Consider the following 15,957-nt stretch of genomic DNA (forward strand, 5'->3'; position numbering starts at 1 on the left):
CACGTTGGCGCCGGAATCTCCGGTGTTGCGCCGCACTACATCCCGCCGCCATCAACCTTCAACGTGCTTCTTGGCTCCTCCTGGTTCGATAAACCTTGGTTTCTTTCTGAGGGAAAACTTGCTGTTGTGCGCATCATACCTTCCTCTTGGGGTTCCCAACGAACGTGTGAGTTACACGCCATCAGGGTATTCTAACTTGGAACATCTAAGCCCGTAATTTTCCACAAACTCCCGTTCAAGAAATGATATGGTTGCCCTAGTATCAAACAAGACTTTGCCAGGATGAGTAAGAATGCTAAGCGTACCTAAGACTGCTTGATCCGACTCTCCTGCTTGCTCCAAAGTTGTGCAATTCAGCTTTCCATATGGTTTGCCCCTCTTGTTGTTGTTGTAGTTGCGGTTGCGGTTGCTGTTGTTGTTGTTGTTGCTGTTGTTGTTGTTGTTGTTGTCGTTGTTGTTGTTGTTGTTGTTGTTGTTGTTGTTGTTGTTGTTGTTGTTGTTGTTGCCTCCTCCACCTCATCCTCCTGAGTTTTGTCCACTCCATGACGCCTTATTAGGATAATCAGGCTTCATGTGTCCTTCCTGCCCACAACCATAGGAGATGATCCTGGGTTTCTGACACTCCTTTCTGATGTGTCCCCTCTACCCACAGTTGTTACATATTATCTGGGACTTGAGATTCTGATTTGGGCCTCCAGGGTTGTTTTGATTGCCGGTAGGCCAGTGTCGTGGTTTGAAACTCCTATATGGTGTTGGTTTACTGACTGGGTACTTCCTTGGCTCGATACGAGCCCTCTTCCTCCTATCCTCCTGAACCTGCTTGTAGTCATCCTCGAAAGTGATTGCCGAGTCAATCAGTTCCTGGAATTCCGTGGTCCTTGTCAGCCTCAGTTGCATCTTCATGTATGGATTCATGCCTTTCATGAACCTCTTCTTTCATTCTCATCTGTGTCAACCTCATCTGGCGCATACCTAGCCAAACGGTTGAAATCCCGAACATACTGCATTATAGGTGCAATGTTCTGTTGAAGCTCTTCAAACTCCCTCTTCTTCAATTCCACTACACTATCCGGAACATGAGCTTCCCGGAACTTCTTCTTGAATTCTTCCCATGTGAACACCTTTTCTGGAGGGTGTACTGCCACAAGGTTCTCCCACCATGATGTAGCTGGTCCTGACAACAGATAAGTGGCATACCGAATCTTCTCCTCATCGTTGCATCCAACGGTCCTCAACTTCCTTTCCGTATCCATGAGCCAGTCTTCTGCATCCATTGGTTCTGGAGCTGATGCAAAAGGTAGTGGTCTTGCATTTTGAAAGTCTGATAAGTTTACTCCTTTGCCTTCATTACCCCTATCGTTGATGATGTGGGTAAAGAAATCTTGCATGTTCTTGTTTTGACTTTCCTGGTACCTCCTCCTGTCTTCTTCCATTGCTCTCATGTATTGTTGGAAATCTGGATGCATCATTGGGTGTGGTGGTGGTGGTGCATTCTCCTCTCTGGAGGCTGCATCTGCTTCCTCTTTTTCTTTCGCCTCACGCTCTCTCCAAGCCTATTTAGTTTAGACTAACGCCATACCCCCCTAGTCCTGTAATAAAGAGCGATTACTCATAATTACACCATGCAAATGTTTTCTGAGCTCAACTCATTGCCCAGAACTAGTCATACAAGGAAATCAAGAAGCAAATCCAAAACAAACATTTATTATGTATATACACTGTATATCACATAACTTACACACATATATTACATGTGGTATATATATAACCACTTATTTGGCTTCAAGCCCAAGCCAATGGAATTTAAAAATACGTTCTATTACAATACCACCTAAACTACTTTATTCTTCTCCAGAGCTCTACTCCTCATCGTCTTCATTCGCCTCCACGTACATTTCTGGGGTCCATCTGGTACAGCGACTTATCTTCCGAACACCGTCCGGAACAAAGGTCCTTCCAGTAGGGATATAGTCTGAATCGGACGAAGTACCAAGACAGAGATATGTCATGCCTAAGTAACTATACAATGACTCGTATGTATCCCCAGTAGGGTACATACCTCATTCCTCTGCCATCCATGAAGGGTTTCTATCCACTTTCCCCCTCATCATCATCTTCTTCTTCTTCTTCTTCTTCTTCTTCTTCTTCTTCCTTCTTCTTCTTCTTCCTTCTTCTTCTTCTTCCTGCTTCTTCTTCTTCTTCCTTCTTCTTCTTCTTCCTTCTTCTTCTTCTTCTTCTTCCTTCTTCTTCTTCTTCTTCTTCCTTCTGCTTCTTCTTCCTTCTTCTTCTTCTTCTTCTTCCTTCTTCTTCTTCTTCACTCCAGAACTCTCATGTACGTTACTTTCATGGCTGTCACTTCCTCCTCTCCAATTTTCGCATCAATTGTGTGGCTGTTTCTTGTTGAGTTCAACACGAAAGTTACTCAAAATGTAGTGGAGAATCCGTTCAGGGAATTAATTTTTCATTTAGTGCACTTAATATCTCAAACCGTAAAGGTGCACCGAATGCCACCCATCGGCATACACCTTCCGATCTCTCTCCTCAGTCCATCTCAATACGAACAGACGGGAGCACCATGCGTCCCTTGTCATCCTCCGTCTTTTTTGTTCTCGCACTTTCTCCAGATAAACCATGTACAGACCACACCAGCCATGCCAACACCACCCCCAAAATCGAGTTCATTGCTAGATGCCGACGCCCTCGGTGATCACATCGCTGTTTCCTTCTGCCAGATTAATATACTCATCAAGGGCTACCTCTAGGACATGGTCATGCATGATCTTGTCACTGTTGGCCGCGATGTCATCGGAGTTCGTCGGACCGGTACTTCGCATAGGTTGACCATTATCTTGATTCCTTTCTCCTGTGAATTCTTCTAACTGAAGCCTACATCCAGGACATGTTTTCCCACCCTTTCCATGTTCTTCTGGACGAACGCCAAGATCGATGCCTTCCTTTCTCTCGATTCCCAGCCGGAGGTTCTCCATGACTCCATGAACTTCATCAAGCCCTTCTACATCATCTCCATCGAGTTTCGGAACCGAGTCGTCGTTCACGTCGTCGCCAAAACCATGCCATCCTCGCCGCCAAGGACGCCCGAGATAGTCGTCGCCGCTGCGCGAAATTCTCCGATGACGACTTCGTTCAATCCCGTGTCTGTGTAGCTGTCCACGCCTTGCCACCGCGCTGCGCTGCATTTGTTTGGTAAGATCCTCCTCACTTCTTGGATTCTTGAATATAACGTAACTAGTCAAGTCGTTGTCGCTGTGTTTTCCCTGTCTTTCACGGTACAAAAGTATCAGCTAGTACAAATCAGAACCATCTTTAATCAAAAAATGGCTAGTAGCAGCATCTCTCGTAGTCTCACAACAATCATCCAAAGCAGAACTTCAACTTGTAGTCTCGTTATCTATTATATTACTAGATGACCCGTTGCGCTATCGCGCAAATGGCAGAATACAAGCAGAATTTAAATTATAAGTTTTAGCTTATATTTTAGTATTAATAATTAGCTTAAAATTTGACTGATTAGTATAATTGTAGACACATGATTCTATCAAGATGTTGCAATGATATGACAATTTTAGCGCAAAGGCAAAAGCGAAACAAGTAGCTCATATATTTTTCAATGAAAAACCCAAGACCATAGTGCTAAAGTTGACCAGTTATTTTCAAATCAAGCCAGGAACTTATAGGATGGCAATTCAAGGCGAGGAACTTATAGGATAGCAATTCTGCCACTTATTCATTTCATCTCTTTTTGTGTGTGGTCTAATACAATCCCAGGAACGTATATGATGGCAATTGTGCCATTTATAAATGACCCGTTGTGCCCCGGCGCAAAGGCAAAACGGGACATTAATCCAGCCATAAGTTTTACACTAATTGGTTGCTCCATGTTCAGAAGTCAATAATCGGTTACTTTGGCACTTAAATGAGATGATGTTTAAATTCACTACACATGACGAGTGCACACGAGAGAAACACATAAGCCCAAAGACCTAAATACCATAGTCTGATTAGGCATGGGAAAACATACCAAATTCATAAAGATTGCCACAAAATAAAGTATTCTAAATTCTCATTACTTCATTTGTTTCCATCCAAACTCAGCAAAGTTTGTCCAGATTATTTTGCAGCGTTGCAGAGAATGGTGTCAATTCAGGAACCATAGCAGATGCTTGTTGCATCTTAGAACAAAGATGAACTACTAAGTCTTCTCGTATTGGCTGCTTGCTGCTTGAGCTCGCTGAACCTTATGGATGATCATTTGTAAACTGGAAAAAACAACAAAACAAGTTAAGACTTTATGATGCTCGGAGGAAACAATAATATAAGTGCATAATAGAAATACTCAGTATATCATAACCATATAAGTATTTATAAATGACCCGTTGTGCCCCGGCGCAAAGGCAAAACGGGACATTAATCCAGCCATAAGTTTTACACTAATTGGTTGCTCCATGTTCAGAAGTCAATAATCAGTTACTTTTGCACTTAAATGAGATGATGTTTAGATTCAATACACATGACAGTGCACACAGAGAAACACATAAGCCCAAAGACCTAAATACCATAGTCTGATTAGGCATGGGAAAAGATACCAAATTCATAAAGATTGCCACAAAATAAAGTATTCTAAATTCTCATTACTTCATTTGTTTCCATCCAAACTCAGCAAAGTTTGTCCAGATTATTTTGCAGCGTTGCAGAGAATGGTGTCATTTCAGGAACCATAGCAGATGCTTGTTGCATCTTAAAACAAAGATGAACTACTAAGTCTTCTCGTATTGGCTGCTTGCTGCTTGAGCTCGCTGAACCTTATGGATGATCATTTGTAAACTGGAAAAAACAACAAAACAAGATAAGACTTTATGATGCTCGGAGGAAACAATAATATAAGTGCATAATAGAAATACTCAGTATATCATAACCATATAAGTATATTTTCAAAGAATCATGCACTAAGAGGTTCATCTCTATGTGCACTGTGTCCGAAGAACAAATATATACCGGAACAAGCATTACACACCAGCATATGCGTGCACCATTCAATGGTCAATGAGAATAAGTCATAAAGTAATACAAGAGAATCTTCTTCCTTCATGCACCGGTGCATGCATATGAATCGCTCCAATAATTAAGGATTTTATAACATAACTGAAGGGTCTCGCTGTTACATAAGAACCACAGTTCAGCGAGCTCAATGGACACAATTAAAGAGGTTGGAGAAAACGAAATACATTTGAAGGATAAAAGTTTGAAAGCAAAATCTATAACCTGGAATGGAGACATTGCACATTACCAAACATGTTCTAAATATATCTTGGGCATCTACTTTATGCCTAACTAACATAGAGAGCACTTTACATGGCAGGAAAATGAAAACGTTGGAAAAAAGATTGGTACCAGTTGTAGATACAACTATCAAAAGGGTCAAAATTTTTTTTGCACGAGGACAGGACCTACAAGGCCCCAGATATTCATTCAATCCACACGTGGCGGGTAGAAATTGCAAAGAGGACCCTTTACATCTCTCGCCCTGAGAAACCTAGAATTTGAAGAAAGGGCCTCTACATTAACAAAAAACACCCTAGGACAAAAAATAGAAAAGCAATCGGGTCCCTGGGCGCCGCGGCCACCATTCGCCGACGTCCTCAAGCGTCGCCGCCGAGGATCCAGAGCAGTATGCTCAGTATGCTCAACAGCTCCATTCCCGACGAAGAGTCGAAGCCGTCGGTCACCTTCAGTTCACCGGGGACACACCACTTGATGAAGAGTAGGCGCTAAGCTCCAGCAGCAGACTCGAAGAAGGCCTCCGCCGTGGAGGTTGTAGTTTCGCCGCCCTGCCGGCAGAAAATCGCAGAAGCCCAGATGGCTCTTGCGTGTTTGAGCTCGAAGAAGTAGCACCACTCAGGCAACAGCCTGCTCCAGATGGTATTGTGGCAGTAAAGAACAAACAGTTTTATGTTAGATTTTCAGCAAGTGACGGGAACAGATGAGCTTCTTCTCGCTCGGAAGTGTTGGGTCTCAGGAGCGGAAACAACCCACCAATTCTTCCTAGAATGGCGAGTTACACCTGCCAGTACATCTGCAGAAGGCAAACAAATGAGAAGAAACAAAGAAGCAGGCAATCAAAACCTAGAAATAAAGTACATGACAGTGAACAAATTTGTAGAGCTGCTCCGCAATGATATTTGAAAAAACATGCCCTTCTTACCTTGTATACATTGGAAAAAGGCACAAAAGCAATAGGAAAGGGATCTTCTATGTTCATGCTAAAAGTAAATGAATACATATAGCTATTTGGCAACCAACAGAAACTAAAAAAGCAGATGTTATTTCTATTTTGCAGAACTATTTTGACGGATGCATAACACGCAGGTGTGCACTAATTTTTGAAATAACCATTCCCCTAAATTTGAAATAGCCGTTGTTATTCAATCCAGTAGCTGTAAGCCTGTAACTGATGAAAAATGCAACGAACAGATCCGACAATCTCTTATATAACTCATCAAAATAGGCGACTATATCCCAAATAAATAGAAAAGATTTCTAAAAACTTAGGGTAAGTTAACAACAATGTTAAGTAGTAAATGGATCAAGGCTGGCACGTGAACATATGTTACTTGCAAGGAAAAGGAACACACTGTAATAATGCCGCAATGCCCCATATGAATGATCAGCTATGCTTTCCTTTTCTCGGGGAACAAAAGGCCACACGATAAATAATGATGGAGCTTTCTATTCAGCCTCCTTTGACTAAATAAAGAGAGAAGATTTTGACTACTCAATGGAAATCAAATAGTTTTGAAGAATAATTACCTGCAACCCTCCCTGGAAATAATATTATGTTGACACGGTTTCCGTACATAGCATGGGTCCGATGCTAATGATTACAACGAGAGATACACTTAAAGTATAGCTCGGTTCTCGCACTGAAATAACTTCAGCCAACGGTCACCAGCGTAGAAGAAGTTATCAAAAAACATGCTTGCTTCCAACATAAACCACGGATAAGGTCACACAGCAACCATCATTATGAGAGGAAGTTTTCAGCGTAAGCCACAGATACATTGCCAAACAATGACCTGGACCTTCTGATCTCACCCATGCGAGATGTATCCTATAAACAAAATAACATCAAGCATTATTAATTACCTGGCTACACAACATAGATATATCACAATCATTGGCATGGCACTAAACATCTAAGATACTTTATATAGCTGAGATAAAAAAAACTAAATGTTAAATTCAGAGAAATACAATCAGCAGCTCCCAAAAATTAACAACATGAGCCTAAGCAAAATTAAACTCTAATAAAATCGAAAACCAAGAGCTCAGTTTGGCACAGCAGGGTCCAAAATATAGTAACTAATTTGCACTGAACATCCAAGATATATATAGCTGAGATAAAAAAAACTAAATATTAAATTCAGAGAAATTCAATCAGCAGCACCCAAAAATTAACAAGATGAGGCTAACCAAAGCACAGCTGAATGTAAAAAATAATTCAATCTAAAATATTGAAATAATTCGTAGTGTGTCTTCTTTCGACACATGTGGAACTGACCTATACAATTGACTGGTACACACATAGCCTTTCTTCAGACGTTCTTTGAACTGACCTGTACGATTGGCTGGCACACATACCTCCATTGTGTTTCCCTGGAACCAAAAATGAAACTTTAATATTTCTTTGCACAGAAAATAAGTAAGTTTGTCAGCTGCAAATTACGCAGTAAGAAGAGAATTCTGTAAGTCTAAATAGTGAGAAGCATATGCGTAATTAGTTACTGTATTTTTGGCTCATGTAAATACTTGGAAACGCAGCTGCCTTTGCTCTCCAGAAGTGCCTCGTTTATGTTTGTTGGTGTGCAGTGAAGGTATTGAAGATTTGAATAGGTATATATTTTGTGTTATCTTATTTCGGCAAAATGATTAATGCCTAGTTTACTGATCAATTTGTCGTGGTTGGACGGTAACGGAATCAAGCATGTGTAAAACAACGGTGTCATTAGTGCCCTAAAATGAAGGATAATAATATATTTATCAGAAGAAAAAGAGTCACATATTGTCTCTGGTAATGCAAGTAGTTTATATAGAGGAAAAGGGTACAACGTTGAGACAACTCAACATTTTTACTATAGGCAGGAGTAAGTAAGTCAAGCGACTGAATTATGAGATGTACCTCATGGCAACAACATTGAAATCCAGCTCATATAAGTTTTGCCGCATATTTCCCAATACCTGTATTCCGAGAGACAACAACGCATCACCAAAAATCCTTAAAAAACACGAACGGTAAGAACTAAAGCATAAACCAGACAAACCATTAGAATCAGCAGGAGTATTCAGCGCACCACCTGGCGAAATTGAATCGAGACCCAGATGCACTGCATGTTGGGCAGCTGAATACATTACTCTAGCCCACATAGACTAAATAAGAAATCTGAAAATAACTGCTTACGTTCTGGCATAACAACAAACACTTATTAGGCACCAAAATCACAAATCTGAGCACCTAACATGTTTGGAGTTGATCAGAGCCATGATGCGTTGAATGCTCATGTTCATTCTACCATGGCTGAGACGGAAAAGAATGTTCCATAACCACTCTAAGAATGGCGGGCAAAAAAACTGTGGGGACTCGAACCAGTATCAGCTGGACAGAAATGTAGGCGGCCATGCATTGCCATGACATGTTGAACCAATCTTGCCGGGCCACTCCTCCTGCAAGCCAACCTCCGCGCAATCGTGCTTGCTGCTATATATGTCACCTCAGCAGCGGCGGACATGCCTCAGTAGCAGCGGGTCCGTGCGCCGCACCGCAGGTTGGTGGTACAGACCGGAGGACGCTGAGTAAAATCACGGTGAGGCGCGAGCGAACTTCAAGAGAAATGGCCGCCGACTGGCTGGAGACGGTGGCGAAGTACACCGGTGCTGCACTCTGACAAAGAGGAGCGCCGCTACTGGGTGACTTCGGGGTTGTGCCTTCTCGCAGCAGCTATGCAATTTATCTAGAAATATTTAGGCAACCATGCCACAACAGAAAAAGAGCAATCAAATTTGCCCTTATATGTATCTGAACTTTAGTAATCCATAGGTCCTAGATTGTAAGACCATATGGTACCCTACGATTTTTTCTGTTAGATCTACTACAAGATCGAAATTGATCATCGATATCACGATTTAATAGATGTTTCATTTCCTTAAACTATGGGAGTTGAGCATCCAACGGAGATACTGGAAGAAAATATAGAGGATACAATCAGCAAAATAGCCAAATCTCAACATCAAACCAAATATTGTGGGAGAAAAAAATAAAGACGGGACACATGTTAGAGATTAGGATGGAAAACTGGCCAGAATAAATCAAGGCGGAGAAGGCTGCACCTGCATCTGCATGTACAATCGAACGGAACAGAAGATTGTAGGGAAGTGTTTCCATGGTTGGCTCCGCCACTGCTGGGAAACAGGCTCCTCGCGCGGATGAGAAGTATGTAGGGCAGCGCTTCCATGGTTGGCTCCGCTAGTGCCTCCTGGTGGGAAAATTACGGGAGAAGACAGTCAAAATCGATATAGACTCCAAATCCCACCTGTATATTTACAGGAACCTGCATACCAATCAGGGTTATAAGTAAGAAGACATACGAAGCCTCCGTACATATACAGAACAGAAGGATCCCACCTGTATATTTACAACAAAGAAAAAATTGTTACGCGCGAATCAGAACCTGCGAAGTGATAAATAGTAAACATGCATATACAGCAGAACCGGGAGAAGATTTACCTGAAGCTAGCAACAACAGATGTTTAGAAAGGCGTGGTAGATAATGAGATAGTTAAACTTGCAAGGGGGAATTTAATCATACAACTTTGTACATTGGCACCTGGTGTATACAACAAAACTGGGAGAAGATTTACCTGAAGCTAGCAACAACACATGTTTGGAAAGGCGTGGTAGATAATGAGAGTTTAACCTGCATGGGGGGATTAATTTAATCATACAACTTTGTACATTGGCACCTGGTCATATTACACATTGTAAAATATAATTGCAAAAATAGCACTCCATAGTTTACCACTTAGGTAAAATACTACATTTCCACAACTAAGCAGTTTTAAGCATAGACGAGTAAATGACCAGCTAATGATAATCAAAATGATCAACCTGAAACGCTTGGAAAAAAGAACAAAAATCATTATGCATTACGACACAAATATTACCCATAGAATACCCACTGATCATTCGCTTGTAGAGCCAAAATCAAAATCGAAGCATCTTATTTAAAAGTGCAAAACAAGTTGATGTTTCTGGTTGCATGCCTAGTGAATGATCTAATATACCGGAGGAATGGAAAGTTTACATAAAAGGGAAGAGTGCAAAATTTTATTTAGCACATGCCAGATGGGGTAAGAGCACACTCCACATGATGGATATATTTTTTCTTTGGTATTCTACTAAATCCAATATATCCTGGTGTAGATATATATATGATTTTCACACTTCCTCAAAAACATGTTCCCAGGGAAATGGCAGCAAAACGTAGCAGTAAGCCAGCAGCTATTCACGAAACAATATGAGGGTCTCGAAGCCCTCACCTCAGAGCAATTAACATAGTTGCCGGAAGAACACAATGCAGCCAAAGGGATAATTATTGGCAAGAAATCTGAACCAAAAATAGGACTCCTCTTTTACCTCCTCCACAGAAACACTATATTTTAACAGAAGGCAAGGAACCTGCAACCCAAAGAAGATGATGACATAATGGGCTAGCCAGGCCTAAGCCAAAAATTAGAATGCACTCTTACATGTCCCTACCATTTAGCTACTCACAGTGTATGAGCATATTAAAAAATCACAGGACCACAATACCCAAGAATGTCCAAGCAATTCTTTTCTAGTCTGATTCGCACAAACTTGCGATCTGAAAGTAAGACCACCTGTAATAAAACATAAGAAGCAATATGAGTAACATCATAAATGGTTACCTCAATCTCACGCACCGAAATAGTTCATTCATAAAATACAATTTCTCACCAGTAAGTAATTTTACATATATACACCAGCAGTAATCCATTGTCTTCAAGTGAGATAGTAAATTTTCTCTTGTTCACCACTTCCAAATCCAGACAACCGTGCCAATCATAACCTTCATCCAGAAAATTATACAAATGTCAGGTCAACTCAAATCAAATTTCAGCTTGTTGTATTATATCCATTCTAATAGTTAATTGGCAGCAAAGTCCACACATGACATCATGTTCAGATGTGTGCTTGCCCACATGTAGGTAAACAAATTTGACCTCATCACTTACATTAAAGAACCTGAGGTTCTCGAGCGTGAGTGCGGCATCACCCAACAGGAGGTCGAAACAGCCCACAACCAAATTCACACAAGTTGCAAGAGACTATTAGTACAAAAAATCTAGCATCCTGAGCGGAGAGGCAGAGAGGAAGAGCCGGCTATGGTTTTCTCTGCTCACGTCCATGGCCAGGCAGATCCACCTTCTGAGAAGAAAAGGCAAACCTTAGGAGATAGGATGGATGAGCAACAAGGCGTAAATCCATCGAGCGGCGCCATGGCCATCCTTCCGGGGTTCTTGGGGCGGCCCTCCTCGCGCTGCTCACCAGGGTGAGCAGGTACCGAGGAGGTGGAGGATGCGCGACCCCAAGGGCTCCCTGTGCTGGCTCCCCTTAACGACCTAGCGGCGTACACCACCGGCGGCTAGAGCCCATGGCCAAGCACCACTGGTCACCAGGGCGTCACCAACACCTGCAAGGTCTGCGATTAAGCTGCAGGAAGTCGCACAGATTTAAGACATCGTATGAGAACTCAGCATTGTTACATTCTTCTTGTAAAGAGGCAATAAAAAATTCATCATGCCACATGCAGAGATCTGAGAAAGACATGTTGAAGTAGGAACAGCGATGGTGCATTATCAAATCAGATGGCAGGTTTCAGCCATACCTACCGCTTGCACTCCCTCATCTTCCCAGTGAGCTCCTCCCGCTGCTTGGACTGCCTGTTAGAGTCCTTGATCTTGTCAATCTTCTGGAATCCATTCCTGCAGCAAACAAACAAAAATCCCCCATAAGAATCAGTCAACCAGAAAGGAAGCTACCAGGCATAGTTTAAGCACGAGTTGGCTAAATCTGATGCCGACGAGGCAGCCCGCAGTCGAGCAGTTAACTTTTGCTAGCACAACTACAGGATGAAATTGAGACCAAATTTTTTGAAGGAACAACAGCATAAGGGGAAAATGTTCAACCAAGTTCTTGACTGCTCCTTGTGCCAACACCTAAGCGATGACATAACCCCGACCCTCAAGATACGAACAAAGAAAAAGTTAACAGGACTATTTACCATAGCAATGGCTAGCCCCGAGCACTCGGGTAACTCCTGATTTCTAATTGCAGTACAACGGATTTTCATAGAGCAATGGCTGCTCACATAAATAGGGAATTCGTCGAGCCCTTATCTACCTTTAGTAATCACCTTCTGAGTGATAGTTCCACAAGAATTAGACATCAGTTTGAATCCTAATTCTAGTCCACGCCAACAGAAAAATGCACCACAATCAATCTCAAAGGCATTATGCAGTGTCAATTGGTACCAAAGGTTATGTTCTTAACTGTGGTGGCCAAACCCCGATACAATGAGAAAAATAAAGTCACGTTTGATGTAATTGTGTCCTATGTGTTGTAATCGTGCCCTATGTGTTGTATATGACATGAAGCAATTGTATAATTATGGTTTACTTCTCCGAATATGTGTTCAGTTTAGCAACCAAAAAATTCAGTAAACTGAAATATATCAGCACTACTGGCTGAGTACAGAATAGTGTATACCTTTTTTTGCGAATGGAATAGTTTATACCTGATCCTAAAATATACAGTGCAACTTCATCATCTGTGCAAGCTTATTGATTGATTCTCTAGTGAATGCTATGCTTTTCTTAAGTTTCTATGGGTGTGTAGTATCTTGTTCATTCAGTGCAGTATAACATAATGATGAGCTCTCTGAATAAGTGCATCTAGTGAACATACTGAGACAGTAGCATCTGCTACAGCAGGTGCGGAAAGAAGTGCATGGGGGTAATAAATCAACAAGATGATACCGTTATAAGGTCCAATTATTATCTATCTGAAACCTGAGGTTAAGTTCTTGATTTTTCACATATATTCTATACAAAGAAAGGAGCAAGTAATCACAACTGACAATAAAAGTTAATATCTATAGACGGTTAACATTTTGTATCACCACTGGAATGAGAAGAACCATCCCCAATTCAGATGGTTTAGCGGGCTTTCCCAATTTCCTCCTCTCTTTTCTTCACAGAGAAGTGTTTTCTATTCAAGTATATTACAGGGTGACTGGAGTATAGGAAGAAACAAGCATCTTTCCAGATCATTTTGTGTCTAGGAAGAAACAAACATCTTTCTCTGCAAGTCCCAATCAAACGACCTGGGTTCTATAATTGATGAAAGGGCCAGATTGCCACCGTTCCATAGCAGTACTTGCAACATGATGTGATTTAGCACTGGATAGTTCTAGAATTCAACAAATTTCCCTACTCAAGTTCAGGTAAACTCAAGTTCAAAGTTCAGCTGAGTGTAGAAGAATAATGGCATGCAGCCTCATCACAATTCACTATTGCATCCGAACAGGAACCAACAGGGGCTCTTAGCAGGTTAATTAGCAGGATTACCAGGGAGCCTTGCTGTTGGCAGTGGTGTCATGCTCGTGGTAGCCGTAACCGAGGTGGGCGCCGCACTTGCAGCACAGCAACCGCGTCCGGCGCAAGAAGAGGCGGAACGCCCGCACGTGGAGGTGGGCGCCGCACTTGCAGCAGAACAACCGTCCGCCTCAAACACCACCACCCTCCGCCGCCGCCTCGTCGCGCCGGCCGCCGTGTACAGCACCAGAGAGCTCAGCTTTAGGTCGTACCCGCACGCCCTGCATCTGCACAGGGAACGGAGCAGGTGAGATCAACGCATCTAGCAGAGACGGCAGCCGCCACAGACATGAATGCCAGTACGGAAGCAAGGCGACGGCGATGTCTAGGACGGGCATCCCGGAGAGAGGCAGTGCGGGAAGAGGAGAAGAGGCCGACCTGGTCGTGGTCGCCGCCCACGAAAGGGTCTGCCGTTCCATCCTCGACGCGTTGAACACCGCCTCCAGCCGCCATCGCCGCCGCTAGGCGCGTGCTCCCAGCCTCCAGCCGCCTCGACACGGCTCTACATGCCGCCGCTGGCTCCCGCATCCAGTCGAGGAGGAGAGAGGAGAAACGAAAATGGGGGACGAGAGGAGGCTGCCATTGGAGAGGAGAGGAGGAGCGAGGAGCGAGGCCAGGATTGGGGATCTCGTTCGATCTAAATTCTCTCACCTCTGGTGGATAGGCAACCACGCGACCGAACGAGCTAGCCTGTCTGCCTCTCACCACTGGGTCCTGCACGTAGGAGGTCCCACGCGTCATGGACTCTTTCACAGCCAAACGAGTGAGGAAAGTTTTAACTGCATCCAACGGTTGAGGTGAAAAGTGGGAGGAGAAAATCACTGTGCAAGGTGAAACCAGCGATCAGGATTCATTTGCCCCTCTCAGATGGCCTGGTTGGCCGAGTAGTGTTGTAACATTTATAGAAGGAATTAAAACAGAAGACAAATAATGGCTCGGATTTAGCACTTAAAAGGGAACGGCTTAGATTTAAAGAACCATGCAAAAAAATCACGGGAGCGTAACTTCTATTTTGCACACTAAGGTCTGTCACGTTGATACCTCAGCCGTTTTGGTCGATAGACTTTAAAGAACCATCCAGAAAATAATTAGGCAGAATTCACTATTTTGCACACAAAGATCTCTCACGATACCTCAGCCGTTCTGATTAATGGACTTCAAAAGACACGGAATTAAAAGAGCCATGGACAAAAACTACGGAGGGTAACATCCATATAGTAGCATATTTTATTTTGCACATAAAAGTCAGTCACGTTGATACCTCAACCGTTGTGATTGATGGACTTCAAACTGAGAAAGGCCGCTGTCGAGATTGAAAGTTGATTTATACGTGTACAATACAAACTCCACTTTTATCTCAACAACTTATCGGCCATCGCTTCTAAAATAATCCAATATATATGCCTAAATAAGCCACGATTCGGGCAGGCTTTCTTTGATCAACCATCACGTAATATCTTCTGCGGGTTGTGCACAGTTATCAAACGAGGCGGCGGCGGCGCGGCCGTGGATGGCCGTAGCTCAACCGGTAGAGTCGCGGAACGTCGGCAACGAACAATATGCTATATATGCAGAAGCAACGACAATGGCTGTTGCGTGAATCTGGAGATGGCAGCGTATCCTTATCTGTCACGGCAAGGTATAGCTCATCACGATGGAACCGAAAAAAAGAGCTCCTCCCTGAGAAAAGGAAAGAGATAATCTATTCAAGACAAAACCTTCTTTTACGCGAGATAATATGCATCTCCATTAATCCCCACGCCGCCACCACATCGCGGGCACCAAACGGTTGTAAATCAGAGCATGTGAGCCACGGTGGATGGCAGGCACAGGTGGTATTGTCGTACATGGATCATTGGCAGCCTTGCTAGCATCAACAAAGGCAAAGCCGACGGCCTTGCACCGCCATAACCGGCAGCTGCTAAAGTTTCTGCTCTTAAGCCTAGATGGCGCCTCCGTCCAGGTCGCCTCTGTCAAGGATCTGCGTGGCCGCAAGCACATGCCACCTAAATCAAGTCAGCGGTACATGATGGTGTGGATGGAAGGGTGGATTCGAGGTAAACAGGTAAGATCGAGTTTCCTCCAGTCATATGCATGCAGTAATGCGCATGATCTAATCTCTCACAACCGATGGTTTGCAGCAATCTCTTTTAATTGGCTACCAACGAGAGAATCTCTGTTGTGCCAAGGAAGTCATTCAGGCGCACCATT

At 43.0% G+C, this 15,957-nt stretch overlaps 1 long non-coding RNA gene across 8 annotated transcripts; it reads right to left on the bottom strand.

Annotated features, from left to right (window-relative positions):
- Nucleotides 1-6,914: 6,914 nt before the first annotated feature.
- On the bottom strand, nt 6,915-14,163 carry LOC124649766. 8 transcript variants are annotated; one of them, XR_006986784.1, is made up of 14 exons: nt 14,125-14,163; nt 13,720-13,973; nt 11,983-12,075; nt 11,538-11,803; nt 11,326-11,335; nt 11,048-11,159; nt 10,829-10,950; nt 10,609-10,747; nt 9,629-9,986; nt 9,400-9,545; nt 8,337-8,399; nt 8,195-8,253; nt 7,577-7,671; nt 6,915-7,126 (listed from the first exon to the last, which is right to left on the bottom strand). It is a non-coding gene; the product is annotated as an uncharacterized LOC124649766 (long non-coding RNA). The 8 variants fall into 8 exon arrangements; XR_006986785.1 differs by having other exon boundaries at nt 9,629-9,694; nt 9,931-9,986; nt 11,326-11,803; XR_006986783.1 differs by having other exon boundaries at nt 9,629-9,694; nt 9,797-9,986; nt 11,326-11,803.
- Between the last annotated feature and the right edge of the window lie 1,794 nt (nt 14,164-15,957).

Source organism: Lolium rigidum, chromosome 4, assembly GCF_022539505.1.
Source record: "Lolium rigidum isolate FL_2022 chromosome 4, APGP_CSIRO_Lrig_0.1, whole genome shotgun sequence".
In the NCBI taxonomy this organism is placed as follows: Eukaryota; Viridiplantae; Streptophyta; class Magnoliopsida; order Poales; family Poaceae; genus Lolium; species Lolium rigidum.